Below are 14,317 nucleotides of genomic sequence, written 5' to 3' on the forward strand. Positions count from 1 at the left end.
ATAGTTATCGGATGACTAAATAATACTTAAATAAATAATGATATTTTTTATTGTTCTTGTAATTCAATTAATTTACGTAGGTACTTATTAAACCTTTAATTGTAAGAAAATTGAGACTTACACGTATTCCTTGACAATAGAAAATATTTTGTTGCTTTCAGGAAGGTAGGTATTTATATTTAATATGACTTATAATAATTAATGATAAAAAATAAGAATAGATACACGTAGTGTGGGTATCTTTGAAAGGGGACACGAAGCGCCGTAAAACAATTAATTAAGCAGGTAGTTGATTGCTTACCTTATTTTCAGGGAAATAACTTTTTACGATATTAATTTTATGATTAAAATAAATGGTAGACGATCATGCAATCGGAAACAAAGGATTTTTTTTTACTTTGTTCATTAGATACTAAACTTGTTGATACATACAATAATTCCGTAAATTGTATACCTACTGTAGATACACGTCATATTTTCTGCTTATTTTTATTATGAATCCGATGACTAGTGATTGTAGGTTCATAATATAATATAGGTAACATATTAATAATATAAGTATAATAATGTATTATCGAATGAACATAATATGTATTATTTAAACTATCATTTTAGATATTGGCGTATAAAATAAATATGTTGTTGATAAACATATAGGTAATGCTAAACACATCCTCTGTAAATCTCCTAAAGTGTTTAGCGAAAAGGATAAGGGATTTGACTTTTGACAGCTCGAATTTTGTATCGCCATTGCGCCTGCATTATAATATTGTTTCGTTAAAATGCTAATAAAAACTATTGAAGATGACAAGTTGCTGATTGTATTTACTAGGATATTATTTTTGTTTTGTACATATTATTGAATAAAGTCAGGCAGCCTTCATTATATTGCAAATGTCAAATTTGTGTTTTCATGTCAAACGCAAGACAGGACACGCCACGTGCGGACATACTCGGAAGCTAAATGCTAATACGGATATTTTCCGTGTTGCTAAAATTGCTATTTTTTGTGTTAAACATGAAGTCAGTGGTAAATATTTTTAGTTAATTAAGTAGGAAAGATGGTTCTGTGTGTTGTATTAAAATATGGTAGCCGTACTGATAACCAAGAAGATGGTATTACGTTTCATAGGTAAGTTGATACATGTCCGTGATAATTTATTTGTATATTATTATATAATATTTTAATATCTCTCTTTATATTCTTTAAAATAACTTAAATTATGGATATCTTTACCTAATGGTTACATTTTGACCGCTTAAAATAGAAAATTATATTTGAATTCTGAGCGTCTAGTGCGAGCACTAGCGAAATGGTCTATGGTCTCGAACATTTGTAGACGAATGCATTTGCTCACCCACAAACCAACCGCACGGCACGCAGCTTCATTTAGCAATGCAACGGGTGGCGTCTAGATGTATCTATAGTCTATGGATATTTTCGTTCGTTCTCGGTAATCTTCGATACGATTGTCAGATGAATCGTGCCCAAAAATAATAGGTATTGTAATAGGTACAAGGCAGGTTGTGTCGATTGTGATATAGACCAGTTTCCCAACCACTGGTCGGTAAATAATTTCTGCAGGGTCCAGAAAGTAGTTGTCAGTTTGTCACCCATTAAAAATATAAAGATAACAACCTCTAAGTTACAAATACATTTAATTATTATTTTCATTTTAAACTAAGTACCTGTTTATGTCAGAAGACCTCACTATATGATTATATATTTGCTATATACTTACATTTATTATAAATATAGATTCATCGAGCTGAAGTAAATAGATACAATTATAAATAATTGTTATTATCAATAAACATTTGGTCTACCAAAAATAGACAGTGAAAATAAAGTTTGACTCGCACAAATTCCTATTATACCAATTAAATGACTATTAAATGGACAATGGCTTGGGTATTAAACGTTATAAGTGTACTTGGTTATTGTTAGGTATATAATAATAAAACATCATACATTTTTAAACGAAATGGATGATGTTATAAATCCATGATTTTTTATTAAATTAGAATATTATGACCCTAGAACCGCAGAATCGTATACTTACATATTAGTAGTTTGGGGCAATAAATAGTGTCTTATAAATAAAGGGACCTCTAATGAGAGAATGCGGATTGAAAGTGTGTTACCAGTGCTAACATATGCATGTGTAATCTAAATCTAATCTAATCTATAGGAAATCCAAAAATTGATAAAGGAATGTGGTTTGGCCACCAAAGAAACCAATGAATACAATAAGCGGGCAGACAGTTAGTAGGTACACGGTGTGACACTGTCGATATGCTGCACAGCGATTTCCTAACTATCGTCTCGTGTGGCACCAGACGACATGACGTAATTGTGACGTCACGCTCGAGGCATGCCGCCCACGCACAGTGTTCACCGCAGAAAATATTATGATGAAACACCTATATGTGTATGGTGACAATGAATAGCGCCGCTGTATGAGTAGCGTTATATTCTCGAGTGCTATTATCACTCCGGTAGTACGTCATAATGATGTCATATGACGTCATGTCGACCGGGCAGCTGGCACTCGCAAGTTCTAACATATGGCCCCTGATGAGAAGACAATGTCGCTGCGCGAATGGATAGGAATAGCGTTGCCAACTTAGCGTTTTTCTTGCCAGATCTGGCATATGGCATTAAATCTAGGATTTTTCGACACTTAAAATCTTTATAAAAACGCTGGAATATATAAGTTCTTCAATATCATTAGAATCGTGAAAACAATCTCCACAATTTTAACTTACTTTTTTTTAAATGCTAGTTCCTTTCTTAATTTTGTGAAAATCTAGCATTTTTCTGCCAACTAGTTTATTTTCTTAGCTTATCTGGCATATTTTTATGAATGACAGTTGGCGACACTGTATAAGATACCTGCTGGACAAATTAGTCAGGGGTGATATTGTCCCAACTGCCATCCACAATAAAATGCTAGATTTTCTAAAAAATGAACAATATATAAATAATTATAAACCAGTATTTACCTCAAAAACACAAATCAAATTTTTTTTACAAGTACAAAAATCGAAGAAGAAAATCGTATTTTACAACACTAATAAAATAAGTCATACAATTATTATAAATGAATGCTGTAAGAAATTAATACATAATTTTGTATGTAACATTTAATTTATTTATAAGATATAGGGCACAAAATACCTGCATTTTGATTTTCAAGCGGACATCTTTGCGGAAGTTGTTTGCGGTGCCGAAGAGTTAGAATTCGATTTTCAAAAATGCAAGATCTGGCAAGATAAACGTTAAGTTGGCACCGCTGCCCTTCATCCAGCATAATAATTATGCCCCTGATTGATAATTATGAAGTAGAAACATAACACACATATAAATAATAAGAGGGGGGTAATTTTCTGGGTCAAGGTTTTATGGAAAATCAATTTAAAATTGTAATAATATCTTTATAATGAAAATGTAATTGTACATAAATAAAACTGTATGTTTGCTTCCTGGAAAGTTAAAGAATGCCATTTTCATTGACACATTTCGATTTTAATAAAAAAACTCGGTCAGACTAATATTATATGTATATAAACTTGAATATTAACGAATGTCGGTCGCGTAAAATATAGTTGGCATTCGATAGTAATAATTCCGTCGACCATTATTGTAATTGGACGCGGAAAGTCTTCCCGGCCTGCTGCGGCCACGTGGATCCGACGCCGAGCACGTGCTGGTGCGTGCCACCGTGCGTGACGTCACGGATTTTCAGGACGCCCCCTCCTCCACCGCACAGGCTCCGCATTCCGCCACCCTTGTTTTGAATTTTCCTACTTGCTTTTCCGCGAAGAAAAATCGTCGGGCCGCGGTCGCGTGCTTCGTGCACACGCCAATCTTCTTCACGGTATACTGACTGAGCTTTACAGGTCACGAATGCAAGGGTCGCAACCCTATGCACAGGTTTTATATTATATGATTATTATGCCCATCATTTACGTGTCCGTTATTTACATATTATTATCTGCCATATTAATATAATATTTGATATGGTATCAACATGTTACCTATTAATTTTTACAACGTTTTTATTAGGTCGTATTCTTGTTTGTCCGGTGGTTGTTTGTCTAGTACAAATCTTGCAATCGATTTTTATCTCATAAGTAATTAAATACAAAATAATCTCCAATTATCGGAGATATAATATTATTATACTCGTAACAATATGACGCTAAAATTTTTTTGAAATTCAGCAAAATTGATCTTTGTGAAGATCGATGGGCTGGTTGAACCGACTTGAACATCTTTTTCTTCCCTTTCCGTACACATTTTAGGACATTCCCAGAGTATGTAGCTTGAATTCTGTATTTCTCCGCCATGCAATACGTTGAGTGGGTAACAAGACCAAGCTGCCAGTGAAGTGACTACGCCCAGTCAAGAATCGACCGGTGAAATGATCCGGTAACAATGCGGTTATTTCCATGGGCCATTTGATATCTGCGGAAAAATGTATGGGCAACCCATTTTTTCTGTCAAATCTTTAACGCCGCATCCAGTCTCATTAGATAGGTAGGCCGCTTCATCATGAATAATTTTTCACTATGAACGTGTAAGATGAAAGTCATCGACATCCACCTCCTCGTATTTGATGAGCCTCGTGGATTGATAGAGAGCATCCCGGCCAAGGCAAGGAGCGCGACCGTTGAAAAACAGCACTGCACTGCGTTTCCCACTTAAAAGAGGTTCATTGATTAGGTACAACAGTTTTTCGGACATAGTTATACATATATGCTTGCAGCGTAGGTAGCGATCCCCTTAATTAATTTTAAGCGCCCTTATTCTTAGACCACATGCGTCGCCTGTTGTTGAACAGTTTAACACTTATTCCCATCAGTAGTTGTATGAATGCATAATAAAGGTGTAGTTCTTAAGGTGATAGAGTGAGATAGTGAAAAATAGAGGAGGAGATCTATGCCTTCAATGGTTCCCATCGCACATGGGCATTGAGGGAAATGAAAGGGCAGATGATCTGGCAAAGGAAGCCGGCCATTCAGGGGTACCATATCAGTGGATACCAGAAAACCTGGACTGGAATGAGGCTATAAAGAAAATGTGCCATAGTATGTGGATAGATTTTCACCATAGGGCATCATTAGAAAAGGGGAAATGGGGTAAGTCGATTCTACCATCACCACGAGAGGTGCCCTGGTTTGTAGAGTCTTCTTTGACGAGGAATGAGCTTAAGTTAATACTGAGGCTAAGAACAGGGCACACCATGGGTAAAAAGATTTGATGTCCTCATGGGAAGAAGCGAATCGCAGCTCTGCGATGAATGTCATGTTTTAGAGGACATTGTACATATAGCACTGCAATGCCCCAAATATGAAATTCACAGAGTGCAGCTGCGAATTGCAGATATCTATGAGAATGACGACGAATTGAAGGGTGTCCTGGCGGTGGGTAAGACGGAAGAGCTAGGCAAAATTGTAAAGTTATTTAACAGAATAGGAGTGAGGACCTGATCGACGGATCCCCTTCTAGAAGAGAAGAGGCGATATGACAGCGAGTCGCAGTGAAGGCTCGGTAAAATCACAAAAAAGGTGAGACATCAGTGAAACGGCAAATAATTTTCAACTATAAGCGCGACGAAATTTCGGACTCGCTCGCATTCTGAGAGAGAACGTCGAGCTGGAAACACGTCACTTTGTTTCGTGATGGCGACGGGCGTATTAATTCTTAAATCGTGTAAAGATTACTAAAAACGTTACCCATTTACTTTAAAAAGAAAACATGTCAATGAATATATTATTATTGTTACTAATAGAACAATAAACAAAACATAAAATGGATGTATGTTGGATTTATATGATAAATTATATTTCGTTTGGCATGCGTCATTTGCACCCGCGACCTGCAATCCGCGCAAAGCCTAGCCACGATCTTTTTAGACCATGCCTCAACTGAGGTACAACCTTAAGCCGCGTTGACACGGTCCAAGTACGATCCAAGTACACTTGGATCGAGTGCCATCCAAGTAACAGCTTCATACTATTTATTCCTACCCAACTGCACTCGTATGAGACATCTTCATACTAATTATTGCTATCCAAGCTACTTGGACCGCGTCCTACTCATCCAAGTTAATTTGGATAGGAATAAATAGTATGAAGCTGTCACTTGGATGGCACTCGATACAAGTCTACTTGGATCGTACTTGGACCGTGTCAACGCGGCTTTAAGTAGGTGTTTCATCCATGAAACTCCTCCTATTGTGCAGGTGATTCAAAACTGAAAGTGGCTCTGTATAGTTTTTGCACGTAAGAGCGTCTCAATGAGTGCAGTGATAATTTTTCCAACATTCATTTCACGGTCTCATTGGTACTATCTAAAATTTTCATTGAAAACATCGAGTGGGCACAAATTTATTACCTATTTTATTTATGCCAAAAGCCATGTTCCTTTTTGTTCATAGATTCAGCTGAAAAAGAGTTCGGTGTACGATTATTGTCGCTTGAAATGTCATGCATCATTCATTCTCTCTAATTTAATATTATCTTCTCAAGTTGTTTTCAGCAACTACCATGTATTTTTGCCGGCTTTTTTGTATTTAATTTAGCCTTGGCAATTTTGTAAAAAAAAACTTCATTACATTTTTTCTTAAATAAACTTAAGTGTTGCCATTTGCTTATTTTTGTTGATTAAATTGTTTGCATTTAGCAAAACTGTCAGACACGAATGCCTGCAGCTAGTAGTATTTTCGTATAATTAATAATTGTTAACAACATTGATAATTTTAATTTAATAATGAATATAAAAGTCTCCGCTAAATATGGGTACACACTATTAAACTATAATAAATTAGACAAGTCTAGTTACAAGTTTCTATGCTATTATTTATTAAGTCACGCAACTATTGAATTAAATAAATTTAGATTCAGGGCTGCGACCCTAAACTTCAGGGCTTCGTAAACGATGCAATTTTCCAGGGGGTATTGGACTTTTGACGATGAGTGAGCTTTGACAATAGGAGACAGGGGCATGTATACCATTACTCACGGAAAACGAGCGATTTCTGTTTTTAATCGATGGATACAAAATTTATGTTGGCCTTTTTATTGAAGTCTATGAGTAGGTATCTTTTATTACCGTAGTTTTAATATATTTGAGGTACTGAGGATTGATTGAATATAAGTTTTTCGGATACTCAGTTGTGTAAATCGACTTGAATGGGAAAATATGTGATTGGAAAGTTACGTGTACCTATTCATATTTTAAGTATTTTAAGGATGACAGACCAAACACATTACATATGTTGCCATAGAACTAGTAATTACATTTTATACACAGGACTCAGGAGTGCATGGAAGTAATTCAATATTAGGAGAAAAATATTCAGGATTTTTCATACAAAGCAGTAGGTAACGTATCTGAATCTCGTTCCAGGCATTAATATTTGTATTAGGGATTGCAATACCGGTATTTCAAAATCAGTATCCGAGTATTTTTGCATACCAAAATACCGGTTTAAAAATCAAAGTATACCGATATATTATTTATTGAAATTGGAAACAAAATGTATTAATTGACATACAAGATTTAGCAGGACAAACATCAGCATCTCTACCAGCGCTCGAAATGGAAAAGTTTACGAACCGGAGCGCTCGACGGTTTTCTGAAGACATTTACATAGTTATCAAATTTTATGTGTTTTCATAATAATAAGTGTGATAGATTTTCTATTATATGGCATATCTAACTTAGACGGTCCGGAGCGATAATTTTACCGATTTCACGAACAGGAACGGCGCTCCGGTGCGTCCCGGTCCATTTCGAGCCCTGATCTCTACCATATATTACATTTACCTATTTTTAAAGGTTTACATATATGTATCTATTTAGATATTTTTCCTATAAAATATCAATATTTTAAAGATGTTTTTATATCTTTATTTATTGGTAGATACGTCTTCTGTTTTATATTTCACGAATATTGGTATTAACTGGTATGGTATTGGTATTTTCATTCGGTACTGCAATCTCTAGTAGGTTGTGAAAACCGCTTCAATTCATTATAATATGCCACTTACCAGTTTAACCATCAGCACTTCAATTAGTCTTATTATATCTATTTTGCAAGTATAAGAATCAAATTTAATTTCACTAAAAAGTAACTATAACCTTGGATATTTTATACATACGTTCCGATGTATTGTTTATCTTAAAAACGGGTGTCAAATTTAACAAGCAAAATATTATTTAGAACATAATTATCTTTATTTTATAATATTTATTCAAATAAAAATCATATTAATCTTTAATTCGACATAATTTTATATGAATACGTTAAAGTATTTGGATCTTAGGCTTGGGCACAAGTTGAGGGATTAACTGAATACCAGTCCAGTTAAAATTACTCATTATCGTCCATTAAAAATTTGGACTTAGATACGTGCCTATACCTATGGGGTTACGTTCAATTTTGTGTTTCGTAATATTATAAAATTATGATATGTACACAATATTTTTTAAGATTTACGAATAAAAGACTCGGTTATAATAGTCGATACATGCTTAACTGCTATCAATTAGGTATCGCTGGGCGAGAGCTTCTTTATTCCATACGGATAAGCCCATGAACATAATCTGGCTATAAATTTATTTTGATATGAATATTTCATGCGTGTCTATATTAAAATGGATTTAATACTTTTATTTCCTGAATGAAATAAACACGAATGTAATAATTTATATCAAACGTGTATTGATTACAAGTTACATATAATCAATAATTGTATTTAAAATTGTAAATGAATTTTAATTTTATGTTTGCTTCATTCGCCTATTGAGTATTGTACACATTTCCAATAGCTTTTTTGATAGCTTCAAAAACCTGTCATGTACAACAAACAATTGTGAGGTTATCAAATTGTTTAGACCGCGATTTATTTCTCAACATTCGTGAACCAAATTATAAAATTGCAGGCCAATACTGCACGTAAATGAGCGATTCACGGAACTTGTAAACTTTAGTTTATTGTTATATAATTGACAGGTCTACCCCAGAGGTGCCACGCACAACAGTTCAGAGGCTTTTCATGCGCTATGCTGCAACCGCAGCGGATGAGCGCCTCATTAAAAAAGTTTAAGTTCAACGGAAAAGTCTTAATAGCTGATAATTTGATTCATGGTTTCAAAAACTGATATGAATACCTATGGATGGTTTCAGAATCAGTGCCAGAGAGCAAATTATGTTATATTATCGTTCCAATACATCAAAATATGTAATATTTTACATGGATAACCATGTCTGATTAATATTAACGAATCGTTCAAAACTAATGACATTAAACATGCTAGCCAACAGAAAGAACCACACAATTTAATGAAACGTTATTTTTAGCTTTCTGGTGGGATTGCGTTAATAACGTAAAATGCAGAACACATAATGCAATGCTCGATAGGGAAAATGATCAATTTTAATTATTTCAATACTTTCTTAATGAGGATTATTTTTTTAATTATTTATATTATAATTATTTAATTAATAACGCCCTCGACGGCGAATCGTGGCGAACTCATTGTTTACATTCATATTTTGTATTTTTAATATTACGTATTCTAGATACATTATTGGTTATTTGGTTGATACAAGTGGATTAAAAGTCAGCGCTCGAAATTGAACATTTTACGAACCGGAGCGCTCAATAAGTTTCTGAAAATATTAACATCGTTATCTGATTTTATGTATATTTTACAAAAATAAGTGTATTGATTTTTTTGTTGAATGGCCTGGCCTACTAGCTTTGGGGCTAGACGGAACGATAGTTTTGGGGATTTCATGAACCGAAACGGCGCTCCGATCTTTTCGAACCCTGATTACTAATATTTTTGTTAATAATTTGTCTTTATAATTACCGAATATTGCCTACAAATAACAAAACTATTAATATTTGTACGTTTACTGTATTTAAAAGAAATGTTCTTTTTTCTTTTGACCATGTCCGATCCTAATAGGATTATGTGGGCCTACACAGAGTGGAGGTTGTATTAATAGATTTTTGTTTATACGAGAAATGAATGTTGGCTACTTGCTCAACCTATTAGGTCCATACTCTGACTCCAAACATAAATTAAAAAAATAATACGTGTACTTATTTGCCAGAAAGAAAGCCAAAATAAATATATTAATATTTTATCTCTTTCTTTCCCTCTAAATAGACGAAACCGGTTCTGATCACTATTAAATTATATTACTTACGTATGGTTCTATTTAATTCTTCTTCTTTTCGTGCCACTTTCTATCGAAGGTTGGTGACCAAATTGATGTTCACCTCCCTTTCGTGGACCAGTCGTATCAAATTCCTAACGCATTGTGAGTTAGAAAAAACATAGGTACGTCTCATTGCGGAAAATAATGTTGAAGTATGCAGCTTTTCTACGGTAGATAGTAAAGGTTTCTGGTTTGCCTAAAAATCTCTGCATATGTAATGTGATCAGGGATGTTTTAATAATATATTCGAACAACGCTTGACAATTTTAAGCTGTTTTACCAGTTATGAGTTCAATAACTGTGGAGACACAGATGCTTGCCTTAGTATTTATAGTATACTTACATATTTTTATTATGCATCGGAATAATGAAAGTGGTATAAGCATTAGCTTACTATTTAATTAAAATTTACAATAAGCAGTAAAGCTTTTGAGCAAGTTTTAACACAGTAGATAGAAAGCTTAAAAATATTCATGTAAATTAGTTTTGAAATGAGAACATTAAGGCTTGCCTTAAGTCATAAAACCTCTGCTAATTTATAACAAAACTAAGTTTCTGTTATTCTCGATTACCAAAATTTTCCAATAAACCAACAAACAACTAGGCGAGAAAACAAAATGTTGGTCTTTGCAAATGCGTCGAGCGAGTCCTTGACATTTAACATTTGAACAATATTGACTATTTTGGGACAAACACTTCGCTAGAAATCTTGTTCACTGAATTTGCTTTTCCTTTCATTTGAATTGTACACTGACTTAGGTACCTACCACATTGTCTTATGAATAAGTTATTTTAATTAAATATCACGAGTAAATCAGTAGTTTTATTAATTCTGATGTATTCACAGGAGGTATGGAAATAATATTTTTAATAATTTAGTAAAACAGTATAGGTAGTAACTATTATAGATAGCATTGGTGAAGGGGTGTTGAGATCCGATATAAAGAGTGTAAACTAATCTTTATCAATCATATTTGTTTTCATCGAACTAAGAATACACATTGCAGATGCTGCTAGTTAGTTTTTAAAATTAAATTCAAAATACAAAAATAGTGCACACTTTTTCAGTCATAGTTATTTATTTTTGTTGAATTAAGAATACCTACTAGGTATTACCTAGTACAGATTGATGGTGTTGGTTAGTTTTTTTTTGTTTTTTAAATCTATTATGGCTTGCCCAAACCATAATAAATAGACGAATATTTTTTGATTATTATCTATTATGGTTCGGTTTACGCAGGATTTAATTTAATTAAAAAAACTAACCCACTATTTGCAATTTGTAGTCTTAGTTCAATGAAAACAAATACGTATTACTGACAAAATTTAGTGTGCACTGTTAATGTCGGATCTTAACAGCCTACCTATACCCTTCAATCGTCAATTATATGCTTCAGTCTAGTTTAGACAAAATACATCATGCCAATTTGAAGTGTTCATAATAGGAAGTAGCGACCCACGGTCTCGTGGAATGTCGTTTTTATTAAAGTCATCAATCTGTACAATTTAGACTGACTGTCCAAAGCACATTTAATCTGTGAACAATGTTTGCAGAGATAGACGTGGTGTATATGTGCGTTAGTTTCAAACATTTGTGTCGGGACAGCTGTTTACAGAGATTTGTATAATTTGTTCACGAACATGTATCTTGGCCTAGGGCCTAGGCTGTAGTCTAGACTATGTATCTTTTGGTATATATGTCACACGTTATTATCAGTATACAAAATGAATTTAGTTGAATAAAAACATCGGTTTGATACGTTCTATGTCGGTGTTCTATACGGTTTCTATTTTAATTAATACTTATTTTTTCCAATATGATCAATTAAACTCAGTAACAATAATATGGATACATGCATAATACGATGTATTCACTGAGTTCGCAGTGGAGAAGGGACAAGCTACCTGCCTCCGAAACAACGAGTTGAAATCCCGCGCTTCGCTAATTCACGTCTTGATTTTTTCTTCAATTTGTGTTTAGATTCATAGTATGGACCTGATACTGGGTTGAGTAAATGGCTGATAACTATTCCTCGTAAAAAAACTTTGAAACCTTCTCAGCAGGCGGTCGTGATTCCCTCATTGGATTGTAGAACGGCGTAGATAATTAAGTATTAAAAGAATTAAGCCGATTATAAAGACATCTTTTGTAATGTCTAATATCAGTCGTAGGCAATGATCGATGTTCTAACTGCATGCATAATAATCCTTGGAGTGTTGTCTTTTTAGTTTCATAAGCATCTTAAAATATGAAGAATAAACAATGTAAGTAAACGTAAGTTATTATGTCTACGTATTCCTACGTATTTTTATATGCTGAATATTCTATACAATATTAATAGTATGTATTATGCTTTTCAATGCCAAATAATGTTGCGAAATAAATCAAATGTGAAATATTATTAAAATACAGGGGCGGATTTACCAATAGTCTCGAGTGCGTTGATAAAGGTGGCCCAAATTTAAAAAAAATATTAACCAAATCCTTGGAAAATAAGTTAGAAAAATATGACAGTGCAGGTGTTATAAGTTATAATATTATGAAACTGTTTATAAAATTGAAGCAGTAAAATGCTGCAGTAAAACATCGTTAATTTTTTAACGACTAAAATTATTATCTTCTCTCAGAACACTAATTATTATCAAATTACGAAATGATTTTTCGGGTAAGTACCGAAAAAGATGGACTGCCTTGAATGAGTTCAGACGTTCAGAGATAATCGCGATTATAATATTCAAAAAACAAACGTGCAATAATATATATAATATATATATTGTGGAAACAATTAAGCGTATGTGACAAAGCTCTTCATGCGGAGTTGTAGAAGAAAAAGGACTCAATTAAATCGATAAATGGATTTTACGTGTAAAAATTAAATAATAAATAACTACACATACTAAAAATGTGCTTGTAAGAAATTAATAATTATGAAATGTAGATTTTCCTGCATATTTTTGGAAAAGTTTTTACTACTTACTAAATAATATAATATGGTGGTATTTGGTGTTACGTGTCCCCTGAATGGTTAAATCCGCCTCAGTTCAAATAATGTAATATATGATTAGTAATAGTATATTATGTAATAATACCATGTCTGTAAAAAAATATTAAGCATAGTATCTAATCATCGCCTGCAATGATAATTTGTGTATTCATTTAACGATTTAACCTCAAGTATTTCGGAGAAAACTCTCGGCTAGGCCATTCATTTATATTTATACTATAGACAAAAATAATTATATTGGACAACATGTACTCTTTTTTTAACGGTATGTGGCACCTGTTTCTTAATATTGAACATATTGAAGTAAAAAGAGTAAATATTGTATGTAAACATCAAACAGTTACCATTTTCATTCATAATTAAAGTATATCGCACCCCGCAACTAAGCCGCTGCAAGTCAAAAATTACGTGTTTTGAGTGAAGTACTACGTTTCATAGTGTAGCAGTAATTAATAGTAAGTACATGTAGTGAAAATTTCATATTTCTGAGACATCAAATTTAATGCAAGTCAAAAAATTCGTTCAATATCGAAATATATTTCGAAAAGACAGTACAAAAATAATGTGAAAGGTAAAAACTTCAAAGCTGATTTTCTCTGTTTGACGTTTTTTGTATTGTGGCAGTTTTGTTGCGGTGGTACGAATATTATAAGCCTCCACAGAGATTGTATTAACCGAATCTTTTACTTTTACACAGAAATAATTATAAACTATTCGTCAAACCTTCGTCTAAGTCAAAATTTTAATGAAAAAATAACGTGTGATTTTTACCAACATCCCCAGTTACATATACGATCACTCTGTAACTAATCCACCGTGTATTCACTGTGATTTGCATACACTAATATATTAATAATATGTAGATGATGATGATGGAAGTAAAGTACATTATAGAATTTGACTGTATATATATACGGTGTAACAGACAATTGGTAGATATTTTCGTTTGTAAACAGTTATATATTATGTAAGTGGTTCTCAAACTTTTTCTTTGAAATGAAAATTCCGTCCAGAATCGAGATTGAGAGCTTTTCTTTTTTTAGCTCGTTTGCCATAATTTGTTTTACC

The 14,317-nt window shown here is 33.2% G+C and overlaps 1 protein-coding gene across 4 annotated transcripts in view; it reads left to right on the forward strand.

Annotated features, from left to right (window-relative positions):
* LOC147078565 (uncharacterized) overlaps nucleotides 1-14,317 on the forward strand; it is a 354,146-nt gene that overhangs the window by 181,446 nt on the left and 158,383 nt on the right. The window lies entirely within an intron of this gene.

This window comes from Rhyacophila brunnea, unplaced genomic scaffold, assembly GCF_057557595.1.
Source record: "Rhyacophila brunnea isolate RB1 unplaced genomic scaffold, BYU_Rbru_1.0 scaffold_11, whole genome shotgun sequence".
NCBI lineage: Eukaryota > Metazoa > Arthropoda > Insecta > Trichoptera > Rhyacophilidae > Rhyacophila > Rhyacophila brunnea.